Source organism: Lathamus discolor, chromosome 1 (genome assembly GCF_037157495.1).
Source record: "Lathamus discolor isolate bLatDis1 chromosome 1, bLatDis1.hap1, whole genome shotgun sequence".
NCBI classification, from domain to species: domain Eukaryota; kingdom Metazoa; phylum Chordata; class Aves; order Psittaciformes; family Psittacidae; genus Lathamus; species Lathamus discolor.
The window spans coordinates 140,826,819-140,846,705 of NC_088884.1; the positions used below are offsets into that span (position 1 = coordinate 140,826,819).

The 19,887-nt window shown below is 40.7% G+C and overlaps 1 protein-coding gene across 10 annotated transcripts in view; it reads right to left on the reverse strand.

The window, feature by feature from the left end:
- The window catches only part of N4BP2 (NEDD4 binding protein 2), a 65,658-nt gene that overhangs the window by 35,210 nt on the left and 10,561 nt on the right, over positions 1-19,887 (reverse strand). For 4 of the 10 annotated variants that reach the window (XM_065698641.1, XM_065698631.1, XM_065698613.1 and 1 more), the window contains 3 exons: positions 16,081-16,821; positions 5,171-5,286; positions 4,709-4,880 (listed from right to left, as the gene is read on the reverse strand). The gene's annotated coding sequence lies outside the window, so the exon portion shown is untranslated. Of the gene's footprint in view, positions 1-2,395; positions 2,480-4,708; positions 4,881-5,170; positions 5,287-10,796; positions 10,910-12,108; positions 12,353-16,080; positions 16,822-19,887 lie in introns of those variants that run through there. The other 6 variants (XM_065698623.1, XM_065698605.1, XM_065698661.1 and 3 more) reach the window with 6 other exon arrangements.

Sequence of the window (19,887 nt, forward strand, 5' to 3'; positions counted from 1 at the left end):
CTTTTTTCTTTATACCAAATAACATCAAAGCTCTGCTGTGTCCTAGTGATGCTCATAATAAACTTATCTATAATTTTTACAAGAAGACTAGCAAACTTTGGTAAGGCTCAGAATCTCAAGTTAATTACAGCAAAGAGTCACTAGTGATAACAGTTACTGAGTAGGCCATAAAATACCTGTTTCTATATAAAGGTAATTTTGCCAGTGATGACCATTCAACATGATACAACATGTGCAGATAATCAATGGCAGCATTTCTAAGTCCACTTAGTCCTTCCCTCCCTGGATCATTTGCAATCAAATGACAATGCCATATCAGTGCCAGATTTGGACAGCACTTCTCCTAGCAATCTCTTCTAGCTACCAAGAGAAGTTTTAGAATGTGTGGATGTTCCATTGCCAAGTCATAGAAACTTACATAAAAAAACCTGACAACTCCGGGATCCCAGGAGTTTCTACCATATGTGTATGGACCTTAGACAGAGAAATGAGACAGATGAACCTGAAACAATAAAGAGGTCAGGGAAGTCTGAAATGGATGACAAGGAAAACAATACACAGGAAGAGGTGGACTTCCAAAACTAAAGGAGAAATGACAATGGAAGATGCTAGTTAGCCAGACTGAGCTAGGACAACTGCAGCTGCTTTTTTTATTATACTCTTTTTCAGTTCACCTCTCTGATTAGCCATCCTTACACCATTCTCTACTGTCACAAAATGTAGTCACGCAAAAGTATTTAAAAAAAAGTTACAGCAAGTCCTGTTTCTCAAACTTGTATTTCTAATTGATTCATCCTCAAGCCAGTAAAAAAGTGGATACCTAACTTCACACAATGTGTCAGTGCTAAAAAATTGTGATTGTTCCTCACTAAAACAGGTTCAATGACGAAGAAAAGATCCCGCAAGGGAGAAAAGTATTCATACACCCTGACATTACTGAGCACCAAGAGGCTTTAAGAAGAACATTCCAGGTGTTGCCAGTGTTTTAATCCAACTCTCTTACAACAATCAATCCTGTAAGGACCTGCTGCTGAAAAACACACTCTAAAGCTAGGACTTTAAACAACTGATTGCCTTACATTGGGTAGGGAATATCCTATAAGGAAGTATTTCCTGCATTAGGCTGTGTATTCCGCTATCTATTAGGATGCCTTACTCTAATGACCTAATGAAGTCATACACTTCAGTCTGCATCAATCTCAACCAGTGAATTTACAGTGGATTACTTCAGGGTTATTGAGGCCTAAACTGTTTATGGCAGAAGGGAAAAATGCAGAAGGGAAAAAGACATCAGCCACCTCAGAACTTAGACACAAGTCAAAACCTTGGTGACCCACTACATTCACATATGTTAAGGCAATGCACAGATCCACATTTTGTTCCATCTCTCCATCTAAAGTCTTAGTAGAATTGTAGAAATAGTTAAACCTATCAAAAGGATAGATCAGCACTGCCAAGGATTTCATTTAAATAAGGTATTTACCATGGCCAGTATTGCACTGGTATTTTGACAGAATCTCTTTTGTTTACCACAATATTTTCAATTAAATTTCTGGACAGATTCCTGGGGAATATCTTCTCTTGATATTACCAAGCACAATAGAAGTATATAAAAATAGATTCCTGCGCACATACAAAGAACACTGTACTGTGAGAGATAATACTAACACACTCAAATGAAAGGATTGATTTCTGCTTGCTTTTAAGAGCATGCCCTGAACTTTCAGAGGATTTTATCTAGAGACTTGCCTTTTCAGAGATTCAAGTTTCTCTGAAAATTAGTTAGTATGAAAGAGGAAACAATTTCAAATAACCCAACAGCCAGTCTTGGCTCAGCTGCATTCATTGGCTCTGGGTAACATAATATGAATCAGTTAATCTGCTGCGGATGAGGGTTGTTTGCTTGGTTTCTTTTTTTTTTCTTTCCCCAAGATGGAAATGGAGTTGTAACAACGTAATGATTTAGAAGAACAGAGCTGTGCTGAACACACTGAAGGGGAATTCTAGACAACTAGCCAGAGGCTGCAATATACTCTGAGGTTCGCTTGTCAGTTCTGGGTATCATCGTTCGACACACATGCAATTAGAGCAAACAGCTGTTTCATTTCAGCACTGAAGAAAAACAGTACTCCTGTGGCAGTCTCAACTTTATCTCTAAAACCAAAGCAAAACAAAATCAATGAGAATCTCCTCCCTCATAGTTCTTCAGAAAGACACATCTGATATTAAAGATCTCCTCCTATTTGTCTCCAATGTAATTCAACTGCCACAAACAAACATATAATCAAGAATTTGCCTGTATGAAAATTACCTTACAAATTAAGCAATTTTACAAATAAAAGAGATATTAAGATACCAGCAGTCTCTACAAAGTAAGATCATTTTCAAATCCTACCAACTTAGAAGAGAAAAAGTAGTCTTGTCAGGTCAGGGCACTTTAATCCTTCTAGCTGGCCAGAGTTTATTTCTGACAGTAGATTATGAGCCTCATGTGTTGCCTGTTCCAGTACTGCTATCCCTAAGGAACAGGATGGATTCATCACAGACATTCTGTAGGCACAGACACATGTAGCCAGAGATCAGATTCCATTGCTGGCAATCCAGTCACTACAGAAACAGGCAGGCATTGATGTAAGCAACCTAACAACACACTTTTTTGTTTGATGAACAGAACAACAAAGTGTAGAGAAGTGGCCAGCACAGCACAGCAAGAGGATGGACCAAGATCCCAAGTCTCAATCACAGCATCTTACTAACAACATTCAACCTTCCACTGAAAGGAAAACCAATTGTTTCATAAACTAGTTCTAAGAATGTGTTTATAATTACCTAGGGGAAAGAAAGAAAGAAAGATGTTTACAATAAATACAGACTGTACGTCAGTTATACAGAAGAGGGAAAAATAAGCAAGCTTTCTCTCCCCTTCCCTCTCAATTTTTTTTTCACTCTCTTACCTAAATTCATAAACTAATTGATGAAGCATTACAGTCTTATAAAAATACATACAAAAAATCTTCCATAAAACATGGAGTACATTTAAATCACTGTACTTAGTGCACAGAAATTCCTTTGTAGAGTCATGTTCTAAAAGGTTCCATTTTATTTTCATTAATACAATTGTTCATTGAAGAAATTAATCTGAAATAATAGTACAATAGTATAACTGTCATCCTGCTCTGGTTCCTCACACTAAGGGGAAAAAACAAAAAAGATAAAAAACCAAAACCAAACAGGTTCCAACACAGGTAATGTAAATTTTAACTTCAACTTAATTGTAAGTTGTCCTTCGAAAAATTTGAAGTGCACTCTTCCTTATGACACATAATCTAAACCTTGCAAACATCTAAGCGCAGAGGGGGAATCCCCAATAACCCTCTGTTATTTTTAAAAGACGTAAGATTTCATTTATTCTAGGAAGTAACTGCTAACATACACTTGCCATACACAAGCCATCACATTGCTAACCAGTACTGTTACATCAGCAAACTTGCTGAGAATTCTCCTAGAACTCTGAAGAAATTAAAAAAAATAAGGGTACAAATGCCCTTTCTAAAATGAAGCTAAAAGGCACGAATCATGTTTAGACTGAGGCTACATCAAATTCGCTCAGCTAAACATACTTTGTTTTCTATAGCAAATGCCTTCTGCTTTCTAAGTACTGCTACATATTGTTGGAGAACTGTATTTTTACAAAATCAGACAAAAGCTACTATAAAACAACATTAGACATCATGTGACTTCTAAAATGTATGGGAAAACAATGTAAGTCTCGAGCTTAAGACAGGCATTACTGTTTCATTTCAGTGTAACATGAAAATGTATATGCAGTTGCTGAATTACGATCTGAAGGCCTGACACATCCCATACATTTTTTACACTGGGATGTCTTCTTCAGAACCATACATGGTACCTTGCATTTCCAAGATGTCTTAAAATTCTCAAGTAAAATGGACTGACTGCAAGTCCTATTACACACATAATCTCAAGTAAAGGAAGAGAAAGAAACAGGTAGCACTCAAGAAGAGACAGGACATACAGAATAAAGAGAGACTAAACTACTTTATAGTGCCTTAGTAGATACCAAAAGTATTCACGAAGCTCTTCAAATCAGAGATACTTCACTGCAAAACAATCAGCAGTAAACATAATTTTTCAAAGTCATTAACAAGAACTTATTTTCAAGCAAACAGACCAGAAAAAACATTCTAACCTCTATTCAGGGTTTACTAAAAGCATCCAGCAGCACAGTACGTTTCTGGTTTAACTGTGATCAAGTTCAAACAACAAATAAGTTGTCAGTATTACTTTTGTTCCTTTTTTAAAGACAAAGGAAGTCTCCAGCCTTGACACAATGTAACATTTCACCAATATATCCAAAGCTGCTGGATTTGTATCCATTTTTAAATTTCTGTGATCAATTTAAGGAAGTTTAACTTCATGCATTTAACCCAGGTTGATTCTGGGGTTGGGGCTTTCCTGTTGATTTTGGGGTTTGGTGGGGTTTTTGTTTGTTTGTTTAAAAATTTGGGATGCTTTTGCTTTTGGGTGTTTTTAAACAATTTTTTATTTCAAACTACATAAAACATCGTGTAATGGTCATTTGCATTTCCTGGCTTTCAAAAAACACACACATGTATATCCTGACATACTGGAGACTGAAAAAAACCCAATGGTAATTCAAAAAACATAGTAACAGCATAGAACTTACATTTTCAGCTTCACTGAGCTGCCCTGCAGTGGGTCCATTCTCATCTTTCCAAAACCACCACTGATGGCACATTTAACAAGGATCTGCTGTAAAAAAATATAATGCACTCTTCTGTCAGGAAACCATAGTTTCGAAGGTACAGATCAGATGCAAGTAGAAGTGGATGTCCCTCCTGACAAAAGAACAATCAGGACACAGATTAAAACTGATGTTTTGCTCACAGACTATACAACTTTAAGCAAAGCATTAACACCAGGCAATGTGTATAATTGTTTTAGTAGATTAAGCACAGCTAACTGACAAAGTACCCAACAAGCTGAGTTGAGCTCAAATGTAAGTTTTCTTACGAGTAAGAATACCTTCCTGATTTCAACTACTGATTTCTCATCTAAAAAAAGCTGACTAACATCAGGTAAATAACGTAACGGCAGCAGAATTAGAAATAAAAGTAAGTTTCCTCACTTATCTTTCCACTTGGTTCTTCACCACAGTTCTTAACCATCTTGAAAAGGTCTACATATCCATGCAGGTCAAGAAAAGATTTGTTCCATCATGTGGGGAATTAGGCAAAGTAAAACCTGGTACATCAAAATCAGAATATGTTACTTACACCACTAACTTGCAGTGCCCCATCAATGCTAAAAACCCACACTTCTGTTCATCAAAGTGGCTGCAGACTCTTAATCCACTGCGTACACACCATAGATGTCAGATCTACACAAAGCCTGACTTAATTCCAGTGCACATATTAGCCTGGAGCTCATTTTCCTGGCAAGTCTTTCAATCAAAATAAAATAAATTAAAACAAACAAAGAAAAAACTCACACTAAATCTATGAGCATAGACACTTAAGTCAGGTAAAAAATTTGGCACAAATACTCTGTAGCATTCCTACCACAACACGTTGATGGCTCAATTACCTTATAGCAGTCTTCACAAGAGTCAGAGAAACATGCCTCCCTTTTTGAATCTACCCTCCTTCCACTATGCCAGCCATTAAGAATTGTCATCAAAACATATAGAGCACTTCACGTAAGAAAGAACTTTATGATGAGGTCCAAATTTTTGAAGTAAAGGACCAGCTGCAGGCAGAAAATGCTATTCACCCCCACTTCCAAACATGAGCTTCACAAAAACCACACCAAGAAAGGCTGAAATGCCATTCAGCAATTTTATAGAACATTCCATCTGTGAATATAAATCCAGCCTAGAAGAGTGAAAAGGCTAAAGTGTACCTGCTAACAGTGTAATGCTACTGAATTTCCACTACTCAGACTTCTGCTGTCTGAATCAGGTTCTAACACACACATTCAAAGACAAAGGTTATTTCTACATTTGTTTTCTTGCACTTTGAAGTCTCATAAATGGAGCAAAACAAGTATTTAAATACAAGCACAAGAGGAAAAAAAGCAGCCAATGAAATCAAAGTGGACCAAATCATTGTACCCTGTAGCTGTATTTACAAAAGCCTTTCTTTGCGGACAATGTTTGAGTCTATTCCCTAAAAAACAAAAGGCAAAAAAGGGAAGAAAAAAATGAAACGCTTTCCAGCAGATTCTTCTCAGTAAGCGCAACAGTAGCAAAAGAGGCAGTTTGGGAGCTTTTTGTGCTCCTCCATTTCTGCCAGCAGTCAGCAACAGAACAGGCCAACTAAACACTGTTACTTAATGTGAAAATCTACGCCCAGCTAGAGACAATGCACTTCTAAAAACACTTCCAACATCTTTTCTGCTCTTTTCCTTCTCCCACTCAGTCTTATTCCCACCAGCTGTTCCAAGGGCTTTGGCTATTTCAACACTTTTAACTAAGGTCCTCTTTTTCACATCACATTCTGTCCAAGTGCAGTACACTAACATACACATCTCAAAACACTTGTCTTATGCAACCTGCTCTGCTAGGGGGTTTTTCCCACTGTTGAGATTTTTAAGCCTTGTGCATGGCCTGCACCAGAGAGATTCTTTTGAAGCAACTACAAAAAATAAAACTTACTTTGAGCACAAAACAAAAAATTTCTCCAATTACACACACTTCAACCAAACCAGCACAAACTCATCCAAAGTAAATGTTAGGAAGTAAATACACCTTTCAGGAAGAGCAGAGCCATGTTTGCTAGGAAGGACTCAAAGGCTCTTCTTCACATACCACATGCAGGCAGTTGGAACTAGATGATCTTTAAGGTCCTTTCCAACTTAAACCACTCTGTGATCAGGAGAAGGCCGAGTTGGTCAGCTGGTGTCTGACAGGTGACAGAAGGTGCCAACCCCCACATCACATGGTTTCCTTTTATGCCAGAAAGCTGCTCCTGATACAGGCCTCCAAGCTCCCAAATACAGACAGATCCCCTGCTGGGTGCACATGGTTAAAGCAGTGAGATAGGAAGAGGAGAGCCACAAGCAAGTGTATTCTCCAGCACCAGGTCTGCTTGGCAACAACTACTTTTGTACTGGCTTCCTTTTGCTGTGTGCTGAACGTCAAAGCCTGGGACACGGCAAAATAAGTAGCCTTGGATTACAGAGTGTGCAGAAAACGGAGCCTGACAAGCCAGAAAAAAATCAACAAGTAGTTGTTTTCCTTGTTTAAGTGGAAAAGGCTGTTGCTTGGGTTTTGGGTTGGTTTTGGGGTTGGCTCCATTTGGGTTTTGTATGTTTTGTTGCTTGAATGGGATTTTTTTTTTTTGGGTGGGGGGTGAGGGAGGTTGGGTTTGGGGTGGTTTTTTTTTGTGGGTGTGGAGATTTTCTGTTGTTATTGTTTTGGGCTTTTTTTTTTTTTTTTGGGGGGGGTGGTGTTCAGAAAATCATAGAGTATCTGCAAAACGCCTTTCCAGCCCTAGGAGAGCTTAGAGATAGAAGATTCCTCTACAGCTTCCCTCCTATGTTCTTTGATAGCCTCCCATACAGCTCACAGCCCTGCTCGAGCATGCTGATTACCCATGCTCGTGCATGATCTCAGTTTTGAGAGGAGATCTTCCAGGAAGCAGAGCTCTCAGGCTACCTGGGCTGTCCCCAGTGAAGACTCCACACAGCTCAGCTGCTTTGCAGTGACCTGTGCCCAGCCCCTAGAGCAATGTAACAGGCTGCACAAAGGAGACCAGACTTCTGGTTATGGCGGTGCTTCTGCAGTTCAACACCTGCAATTGGTACTGCTGCTTAAGATTGCATTCCTGCTCCACATTACAAAACAGCATGAGGGAGAGAAGTATTTGGAATGAGAAAAGAAAACTCCTGCCAGATGGAGCTGATACTTGCCCACACCATGTCTCCAGAGACTCCATCCAAAAGTGACGCTGAAGGGCAGTGAATAAAAGTAACACGTCTGTGGAATTACAGCTCCTCAGCCCAACAGGATTTCCTTTCACATCCAGATGAATTTTCATACACACCTGTCTCTGAAAAACCTTCACACAGACAGCAATGCCCGGACCTGTAATTCAAGACTAGGAAGCCCTACTGAATGCTTCTGGGTCAAGATCAGAGGGATAATCTTCAAGAGGGATCTTACACCAAGCATCTGCTACTAACCTCCAAACTAAGATGAGAAGGCCAACAAAGCAGTATCTGGGTCACGTGAGGATCTTGGCTGCAGTGATCACAGTAGTGTGGAGTTTGGGCCCATATTGTCTAGACCCTGCTTTTGCAGAGAAAGGTTGGACCAGATGATCCTTGAGGTGCCTTCCAACCTGGTATTCTACAATTCTACGATTATGGGCACACACATGCAGGTGGCATTACGAAGGAAGGGAAAGCGTAACATTAAAAGAATACTTTAGTTTTCTGCACTGGTAGCACTCAGGGCTGGCAATACATGCAAATGCTACTTCTCCAAATCTTGGCTTGCTTCAGCTGTTGACGCAAACGAAGACAGGTTGCCTTCTTCTTACAGATGGTGCTACAACTTTAACTTGGCTGGGAACAAAGGGAAGTGGCTGTCAAAGACTCAGGCTCCAGAGCGTGAATCTTCAGACCTGCATAGACACCTAACAGGGCTTCTGCAATATGACCAGGTCTTGATTCTGGTACTTCCACACACAAGGGCTTCTCAGGTCCACATATTTCCTTTGAATGAGATACACAGAATAATTCAAAGGCAGCACTGTCTGGCCAACTTTCTGCAGTATAATCGCTTCCTACCCGAAGGTCTGCTAAAGGCCTTCAAGTCCATGATGCACACAGTCCTGCACTCTGGTGATTCCCAGCTGCCACTTCCCTCTTAACCACCTCACACACTTTTCAGTTCTGTGACCCTGAATGAAGGTTTATTGCACACTGAGACAAAGCTGAAGCACAAACAATTTCTGAACTTCAGCATGGGCTCAAACACAGAAACAAAATGAAGATGCATGCAGGTCTGCAGAAAGCACTTGCAAGGACAGGAGACGAATGAGCTCATGACTGCTGGGGCATAAGAGCACAAGGCACACTGGAACAGAAAGCAGGTTTTTCACCTGTTATCTATGAACCTATTAATCTATAAGGTGTTATGTATCAACCAGTAATTTTAGAATAGCAGCCACACAAAGAAGCTGAGGAGTGAGGCTGGAAAGAGACATAAGCAGTTTGTGAACTTTGCTGGTTGTCCACATACAACAGCAACATAACAGCCAGTCCAGAATTTCCCAAACAGGAACACACTACAGTAAGACATACTCCACTTAGCCAACTCACGATGATTCAACTCACATCACACAATTTCAACTTTAAAAAGAAAGCAAGAAACCAAATCACAGAAAGAAAGCAAGACAGGAGTGGAAACAGCTTATTCCTGTAGACATCCTAAATACATTCTGGGGAAAAAAATAAAATAAAATCACGTATCTAGTCCCAGGCTGGAACTACATTACACAGACCTATCAGGGTAATTATATCTACTTCATATGTTCAAATGCACTTCATTTACTGAAGCCACTACGTCAGCTGAACATAGCACACACACAGCATTGTACAGCTATTAGCTTCACGTAAATCAAGACAGACAACCTCATCCTAAGCTAGGTACATCAACAAAAAGCTTACTCTCATTAATTACTTGATAGAGGCTTAAACCTGTCATTTACATTTAAAAAGTAGTTCACATGAGTTCACCTTATATGACTGTAAAAAAACATCAGCCAAATCTGTTTAGTTTTAAATGGTGATTTGAGTTAACACAGGCAATTTTTCAGATGGAACACAGATCAGTTACATAAAATAACTTAGGGCTAGATCAAAAATCCCCAGTGAGAGGAAACAGGTGGAAAATTTAACCTCTTCCATAACCACAGCTGGATTCAGGAGAAAATACCAATGTATGGCTTTACTTAATTCTGAGAGGTAGTGTAACTGACAGCTAAGTAATACCCTGCTGACATTTTCATAGTGGCAAAGCCTCTGTAAGAAAAACAGCAGCAACTTTCTAAATCCCAATGTTCAGTAATTCAGGAATTTTTACCAGAGCTAAATTCAACATGCAGCAAACTCTATTTAAAAAACTATTTAGACTGATTATGTCAGCCATTAAGCATGGACTACAGATCAGTACACAGGAAGGAGTGAAACACAAGACACCATGCAATTCCTCTAAACTACGACCCCCCATATTGCAACGTATTTAATAACCAATTCATGACAACATAATTATCTTCTGTAAAACAGACAATGTCACAGGTAGCAATCCATCTACACCATAAACAGCTGTAAGTGTACCATGGATGTTTCCCAATACCCTGTCAAGGCTAACATATTTGTCAGGTAATGCACTTCCACATAGGTAACACTAAGAATCTCACTTCCCTCTACATCAGTGCCCTCCTAAAATACATTAATGCCAACAAAATTGAGGGAGAGCTCTTTAAAAAAATAAAGTAAGACCACAAAAAGTACAGGGCAACCCCAGAGTTAAAAACAAACCTAAAACATGACAGGAAAAAGGCCTATAAAGAAGAAATAAAGGAATTCTTAAGATGTGCTTTGATGCTGTTAAATTCCCTTCTTCATTAATCTACAGAACACAAACTACTGCAACTTGAAAGTCCTGTGAACACATGATACAAACAAGCCTTGCCCTAGTCATGGTGACTACCTGGATGAATCATGGCTTAATTCGTCATACTTACAAACGTATACCATACTTAAATTCTTCTCCCCTTCTGTAATTCGCTTCAGGCTTGCATTTCAACCTTCAACCACAGCCCAAGACATACCATCTAAAGCTTTTATTTCAGTGATGCTGAAATGGACAAAGAGCAACCTGATTATCTTCTCTGTTCTTCTGCTTTACCTTAAGCCCCCAAAATACTTTCAGTGTTTCTTTGCTTAAATTCTACATGAATCACTCTCATCCTATTGGAAGACTCAATGCACACTAAACATTGTCAAAACACTGTATAAAAACATTTTATGTATCTCTCGAGTATTTTTCTCCCTATCCCATTAAGTCAGGCTCTTCCGAAGGCCCAGTGACCTTACGACTGTGTCCAAAGCACATGGGAATACTATGCTACAAACGACACAAATAATTACACGATAAACACGTTTCAGCTGTTCAGAACGAACGAGCTCTTTAAGTACTAAAAATCTTTCGATTTCATCTCGGACGGGGTGAATTTATATCGCAGGGCTCTGTTCTCTGCGAAGTGCTTTCAGGATTCACGGACACTCCACATCATTTTCTGGGGACAAACGTGCGAAGCGTTTCACCGACCCTTCCTGCACCGGTCAAGGCCGCCACACAGGCTCCAGCTGCCGGCAGGGCAGGGCAGGCCGGACCGCGGCCCTCCCCAGGGCTGCCGGGAGTAGAGGCCACTACTGTTGAGGGTAAGTCTGGGCACCGCTTACGCGGCTGACGGGCGAGAAAGAGCCACCGACAGAAAGAGGCAGGCAGCCGACACCTCGCGCGAGGACTGCCCGCAGTGTTCATCGCGACGGGACCCAGCGGCAGTTCCGGGGACAAGGCCCACAGGAAGGCCCCCGTGGAGGGCAGGCCTCAGCTCGGCAACGGAGCGGCTCATCCGCCGCTAGCTACAACGCTCCCCCAGCCACTGCCCCTTCCCCGCGCAGGAGAGCAGCTATCGGGGCTCGTGGCCCACGGCCGAGCCCCGGTTGGCGGGCGGACCCTCCGCGCAACACCCGCCCCGCTGCCTCGCCTCCCACCCGCAGGTAACTCCCCTCCAGTGACGCCTGGGGACGGGTCCCCGGCGCCGCCGGGCTCGCCGTGCTGCGGGGACGCTGTGAGGAGGACCCCGCACGCCCGGCCGCCAGCGGAGGAGAGCTGTAGCAGCAGCCGCTGCATGGTCCGACCGCCTTCCCGCCCCCGACATGGCGGAGGCCCCAGCGAACAGCTCGGGGCCCGCACCCTATGGGGAGCGGGGGGGAGGCGAGGCTCCTCCCCGGCCCCGCCGCTTCGCTCCAGACCCCGCCGGCCTTTACCTCCCGCTGCTCGGCTCGCCGGGCTCCGCCGGCGGCGGACGCATGGACCGGGGAACTGCGCGGTGGTGGCCGCGGAGAGGGGGAGGCTTCGGCGGAGCGTGCGCCGCGGGGACACAGTGCCGCTCTCCGTCCGGCCGGGGAAGAGCAGCCCGGGAGGAGGCTCCGCGCCGTGCCGCCCCCCTGGGGCCCAAAGCGCCGCCCGGCCCTCTCCGTCGTGCAAGCCGGCCGCGCTGGGCGCCGCTTAGCGAGCGGACGCTGAGGTGGCTGGGCCCGACGTGGGCGGGAGTAGAGGCCGCTCCCGGCCTCGGGTGCTGTGGGCGGCTGGGGCGGGGGCAGCGGCTGTGGAGTAGGGGCCCTGCCTCTGGCGCCCTGCGGGGCTCACCGGCACCGGCAGCCCTGTAAGGGGTCATTTCGCAGAAGAAACTCAAAGCGGGGAGCGGGAGCCGCTGGTGCCGGTTGAGGCCCAGGCCGGCTGAGGGCAGCCCTCCTCCCCATGAGGCGGCTCTCCCCACCTTGTCTAGTGGTTACCGATAAAACTTGACTGTCGAAACAGCTTCACGAGTTCACCGTCGAAAAGGGTGACTATTAACCGGCATGGGAAAACCGGCGTGAACAGACAGACCTTTCCTGTAGGGGGCATGTTACTGGTTACAGGACGTTTAGCAAACAGTTGTTGATTACGGAGGTCTGGAAGAGCACAGTGAAACCTCCTAGCCTCATGTAGCGACAGGTTTCAAATCCGCAACAGAAAATGGGTGGCTGTTTAACTCCTGGTGCTACTGCCGCTGTCCTGTTATACTAAGCAGCTTCTAAAGTCGTAGCAGAAGAGAAAGCTGCTGTGGTGCAGAATGACGCAGTGGCTCTGAGGGCTGATGCTGGAGGAGAAATGGCGTGAGTTTTTAAGGAATCTGAGGAAAGTGGTGGGAGCTGGCATCAGTGATTGCAGTGGAAGTTATGAGCTGCAAAAGGAGGATAGAGGAGAAACTGATTAAGAGAGGGCTTCACTGTCTGCAACTAGCGATGGACATTTGTTGAGCAATGGGAGATTATGGAAAGATGAAAGAGAGACATGCTCCTGACTGAGATGATGATAAGCAGCTCTTCAATTAGAACTCCTGTGAAACCACCGTGAAGAGAACTAGGCACCTGAACAAGAGTTTCGAATTTATCGACACAAGGTGCAAAGCTCTTAGAAATCACAATTTACAAACAAACAAATTTACAAACAACACCGCTCCTGGAGGTAGTTCCACTGGGAAATTTTTCTGTAGTGACATAGAAACTTGTTGATCTGAGAAATTTCATGCTCAACAAATGGGCATTAAAATATAATTGGAAAATTACTGATGACGTTTACCCGTTACTTAATTCTAAGAATAGGGCTTCATTACATTGCTGCAGGCATCCTCGTCAGCTCACACTGCCCACCCCATCAAGATAATAGGCGGGGTCTCCATTTCTTCCTGCTTGGTCGTCGAATTCCAGAAGGAGATGGGTGCTTTCCTAAGCCCATTGTTTTGAGATACCTCCCCGCCATCTCATTCAACCGCCTCCCATTAGGGCACAATGCCTCAGGAGGACGTTGTCTGGCGGTGTCCCACAGCGAGCTTCCCGGGGAATAGAAGCAATGAGAAGGGAGAAACGTTTCCCCGAGGGGAGTAAGGTTGTTTTCCTGCCCGAAGGTGCCTCTCATTGTGATTCATCCCATTCCTGAACCAGTGGCATCCCCAGCCTCATTTGTCCTTCATTTTCTTTCAAAGAGGGGAGCGAGAACTAACCTTCAACAGATTACTGCAGTGCTTATTAAACACCTAATCTTACACGCTTTGCAAGAAAGAGCAAAAAGTCAGGGCCAGTTTTGTATCTCAGTCACTCCTAATTCCACTGCTGCTTCCTTCTGGGGCCTTCAGTCTTTCCCTCTGCACCAAAACCAACCTGTTTGCATTAGAGCCGTAACTTTAGTTTTAATGCCAACAAAGAATAAGCAAGTGCAAAAGAAATAGCTAGTTTTAAGGTGAATTAATTATGCATGGGTAGCTCACTATAGTTGTCTTGTGAAAACTGCAGAAAGGTGCTCACAGTAATTCCTCTTGGAATTATTAGTTTGTAGGGATAACAGTCCTATTTGGCAGCACAGCAACATAAAGGCGAATAGGTTTTATATGTAGGATTGTATGTATTTTACAATAAAAGTAATGCTATAAATTTTCAAATTAGTACTCAAGCCATTTAATGTTTTAGGACTTAAATCGATTCAGGCATTAATAGTTTGCCCATTACTTTGCTATTTTAGTGCTTATCTTGTAGTTTTATGGTGTGCAATATTTAAATAAGAACAAATGTTCACATTTCTAATACAGTACGTAAAGTGTATACATACTCATCCACAGGATGTGCTGGCAAGTTTCGAAAAAGCTGTCTCTTACCATGACTCACTAAAGGAAAATAAATAATTATTCAATACACTGATACTGTACATGTCCAAAAATCAGGAGGAAAAGCCTTGATCTGAATTTGTGTGTGCAAGTGATGGCTTCATGCATGTACCAGGAACTGTTTCCTTACTTCATGCATTCACTGGTTGGACAAGTATCAGAAACAAAATAATTTTTCTTTAAGGGTGTGATGTGTTAATCATACGTTTGGAAAAATAGGTCATGTAAATTCCAGTCTAATGACTATGTCTTTATATTTTTAAGGTTGCCAAAAAAGAGGAAGAGAGAGGTTTCCAGTATGCTCGAGTCTGATAGCCTCCATTAAACTGCACTGCTAGTGGGGTTGCTGCTGGCACTTGATGCATGAAACTATGTTATTCTTTGCCAGTTGTACATATTACAGTATTTGACACCATGCAAATGCCAGACTAATTTGGGTACTGGCAGATTTCTTGCTACCACAGTTAACACTTTAAACAGGAGGGATTTTGGTGTCTACATAATTATAAGCACTGTATTAAAAGTTCTTTTAAGTATGTGTGTGTCTTTTTTTTTTGAGTTTCCACACACACTTTTTCAAACTTAGCACAATAATCACCTATTTGCTACTGGGGGGAGGTATTTGTTGGTTTTGTTTGGTTGGCGGGTTTTTTTCACTCTTCTGTCTCTCCTTATGTCTACAGTTGGCTTGTTTTTACTTGGAGTGGCTTGAACATACCGCATGTAATCTGTGCTGTTTGGCTCAAGTGGTTAGTCTGGTCTTCACTGAATGCTTTAACAACAGATTTTCCATTTTAGTTTCTACAATGTTGCTTTCTCAAAGTAAAAATATTAAGATCTTGCTTATGTTATAAATCACGTTCAGATAGTATTATTACCAGAGTTGGGCCATAAAAAAAAAGGAAATGTTAGTCCTTTTTAATGTTTCTGATTATATACAGCCTAAGTCTACTCAGCAAATTGTGATTTCCTTTCTTCTGCACTCAACTTGGCTTTGAGGGTCTATACTTAAAAACAATTAGACTTTGATTTGCAAGAACAATTTGCAGCTAAATTTTTGGTTTGAAGAACATTCTGGTGTGGCAAGAAAGACATGTTTAACTTTGTCAGTTTTAAAGACTTATTTTTACTTACAGTAACATATTGAATATATAATAATAAATACTGTAGAAAAATGCCTGAGAAATAACAGTGCATTAAAAATTCATGCCTGCCTGCAGCAAATCTGAAATAAGTTATCTTTCCAGGAACTCAAGATGTAGTTTTTATCCTTATTCAAAATTTTACTTTGGACCATTAATATATACAATCAAAGCCCTAAAATATCATGGTTTCTTCCTGAGATGAAAAAAAGCCCTCATCTAGTTCCTGCAGAAACCATTTTCACAAAAATTGGTTCAGTCCCTCCATGCTATAACTCCTCTTCCTGAGGAGCCCTCCACAGCCTGAGCCAACTTTGGGTTTCATTTACCGCTGGGGAAAATAAAAAGTGTCAGCTTCTACCCTCCTCCCCCCCCTTTTTTTTTAATGGATTTACCTTAATGCTGATTTAAGATGTTTAACTTGGCTTCTTGGAATGTCTGTGTCTCCAGTTAATATTACTTTGCCCATGATCTTGGAAGTTTGTGTTCCTACAAAAGATAACTATTCCCTCAGCCAGGATGTGATTTCCAAATTAGAACTTTAATTCCTTAAGTAAAAACAAAAAAAGGGGGAGGGGAAGCATAGAAGTTTTATAAAACTAAATAAATCAGTACTTTGATTCACCTATCCATCAGTAAACTATCAAAGGCATTTGTTTATAAGGTTATTGCTGAACATTAATAGTTGTAGATTTTCAAATTCCTGTTTAAAGGCATTCTAAAGCAGTGTATTACTAGTCTGCATTTAACATACTTGTACTTTAAGGAGATAACTCCAGACATATCGCAGAACAGAAATAAAATTTGCTTATTATACTAAATATTGCCAGAATATATGGACTACAGAGGTGCTTGGGTTTTTGGAAAGGAGATGCAGAGAGATTATGACAATAAATGCTGTAATCCAAGAAGTAAAGAATTACACTTAATTGTATCTTCTCTGCAGGCAAAGAATGAGGTCATACTTACATAGCTGACAGCAGCCTCACTGCTATAAGGATCTTCTGAATTTGAAATAAGCTCACACTTCAGTTTTGATTTGTGGTGAATCTGATTCTGTACTGGATGTTCTCTGCTGTGCTGTTTTTATCAATCTGATATGTCAAATTTTGTGGATATCAAAACTCCATCCTGATCTGTTTAAAAAGCAGAAAGAAAAAAAACAAATGATGCTTAATATGCCTCCTTGGCACATATAAAAAGCAGTTAGCTGACTCTCATTGTAACTGCCACGGTTTTATCTGTTGAATATCACTGCCTTTATTTTTAAAAACTGCACTGATCCCATCCTTTGGCAAATTTAATATCAGAGATTTTAGAGATCAGTGTATTTAAGATAGGATTTAAGAATAAGGCTAATGATAAAACTGCGTAGTTGTATTTCTGTATTATTTTTAAAAATCAGATTTAATTTACATCACTGCAGTAATTAGATTCAGCTTAATGGAAAATAATAATAATTTAGAAAAAAAAAAAAAGTAAAAAACCAGTTTGATACTTCTGTAACTTTACCATAGCCAAAATACATTGTAAAAAGGAAAGAAAAACCAAAACATCATGGGGGGGGGGGGTGTCCACTTTATACATTAATTAGCTGAGACCACCTCTCAAACAAAATGCAACAGCTGTTTTAACTACACCAGGCAATACTACGAAGTAGCTTAACAGTTAACTATCCCTTTGAAACTGCAGGAACTCTGTAAGCAGGGTGCTGTTACCTGAACTGGAATTTGACCAGGATGTGTAAGTTTACTTACTGGTTTTTACAAAACTGTTGTATGCTGATCAAGAAAGAGGACGTTTCCAAGGAACAGTATCGTTAATGGCCTCCATTCACAGGTAAAGACAGAGCCTTCAGAACAAAACTGCCCCAGGACAGAAAATCTCCAGGTTTCCTATGTGCAAGGTAACTGCCTTCAGGCAGTTGTTAAAAGGGCAGCCACAGCTGCGGAAGAAGTTGCACTGATTTTGAAGAAGCTATCTAAGAAGTGATAGCTACTGAAGAAGCTATCTATCTAAGAAGTGCTAAGATAGCTACGGAATCGAATCATGCTATGTTGGACTTCATCTTTATTAAGGAAACAACAGGGCAGACAGAAAGGGAAAGAAGTTTAGTGGTTTTGTTGCTTTGTTCGTTTGTTTTTTGTTGGAACAATATCATATGTATTAGGACTAAAATTATCTTAAGTTCCTACCTGTTTAGTTTTACCGTGACAGCATGTAAAAACTACAGAATACCTTGTTTGTGTTGGGATTTTATCTCATTAAGGTGTTCTGTATCACCTAAAGTAACTGTTTTCCTGAGAGCATAACAGATGCTTTTCCTCAAATACATTAATTTGCAAGTATACTTAATGTGACTAAGTCATATTGAGATGGAGAATTGAACACTTGATAACAAACGATTTATTGAAAAAGTCAATTTGATATTAGTCAATTTGATATCAGTTTTCTTTTGACTATGTAATATTATATATGTATATACATGTATATATGTAATATTACTTCAAGTTAAATTTTGGCTTCTTGTTACTTTTTATCTTTTCATATTTTACAGGGTTTGTGATGTTAAAGGTTATCAGTCCACTTCACCTTACTAAAATACTGGGGAAAAAAATCTTCAAAATTTTCAGTGATTCAGCATAAACCCCAGTATTTTCTTTCTACTGGAACACTGGGGATGTCTAATGTTTGCTCTTATTCAGAGATTTTTAAAACACTGGACCTTGCTGCAGAATGGAATTTCTAAGTAGAACCAATGTTATGTACTTGTAGGCAAGTTTCATTTCATCTCTTAATGTCACTTGAATGAACAAATACTTTTACCTGTCAAGACAGAGTCTACTCCACTGTCTGTACAATTAATTTACCAGAAGTTAATTGCTTGCCAATCATAAGTGATACATGAACCCATTTACCTCACAGTGCCTGACCTTCAATTAATAGATGATTACAATATAAAAATCTATTTCATTTCTTTCCCCAAAGGGTTTCATTGAGGCTTTATTTCCAAGTACAAATCCTATACAGACCTGCGTATTTTACAGAATTTTCTGATACCACAACTCAATAACTTCAAAAGTCTAAGATATACAAGTACCTTGCAGGTATCCTGCTTAGTATCAATTTTCCTCACTCATCATTTGTTACACAAAAGCTGGCTAGCTTACAGCAACCCTTGCACTTGACTTCTGTCACAAACATCTGCAAATTACTCAAACTGCTTATAAAAATAAATTAGGGAACTTGTTACAGCCTAAACCCACTAGCACTCACTTATATGAATTAAATTTCACTAAGCAGTTTCCAAACTTGAATAATGTGCGTGCTGCATGTCTTAAGCTGAAAAAAAAAAGGACAAGGAGATAGGGGAAGCAGGGAGTAATGTGCATTTAAAAACACCTGTATAAACTATTTTTTTTAAAGGAAATCCTTTGTTCAGTATGTGATTCTTTGTAACTGTCACATGATAGAACCTAATTATTTAGATGATAGGAAACTGACTCCATGGCTATTTAGTTGCTGCTGAATAGGGAACAAGGCCGCCTTTTGCTTTCCTGTAAATTCTGACTTTTTTGTTTGGTTGGTTTTGTGCCTTTAAAATCCACCTATCCCTTCTACGTTTTAACATTTCACACCCTCTGTCACTGGAAATGGGGCCACATTCTTTCCCAGTGAATAACACCAGCAACAAAGAAACTCAAATTTAGAAAGCCACAGGCAGCTAAGGACCATCTTTAAGTTTCAGAGACACAAAACTACAGTCACTCCTTTTAACAAGACAGTCTACAGTTTCTGATTTATTTGAGGACTAGGTAAAAATTATTTAGCTCAGACCTGCCAAATTCACGGCAATTTCAAGTCCAGAGAACAAGAGAGTCAGATCCTAAGACAAGCTCCACTCCACCCTGCTCATGACATTCAGACTGGTATCTGTAACCAGACTTAGTTCACACACAGAATTCAGGATGGAGCAGAGGTGGTGTAATTTGGATCTGGGCTTATCTGTAATAGACAACTTATTAAAAAAAAAAACAAAAAAAAACCCAAACACCACACCCCAAAACAGTCGATATATCATGAAAACATGTTTAAGCCTTCTTCAAATAGATGATTGAAAACTGAACTCTTTCAATTAGTTTATTCCTCTGTTTACATTCACCAAAACTTGGAAGACAGAATCATAGAATTGTCTGAATCAT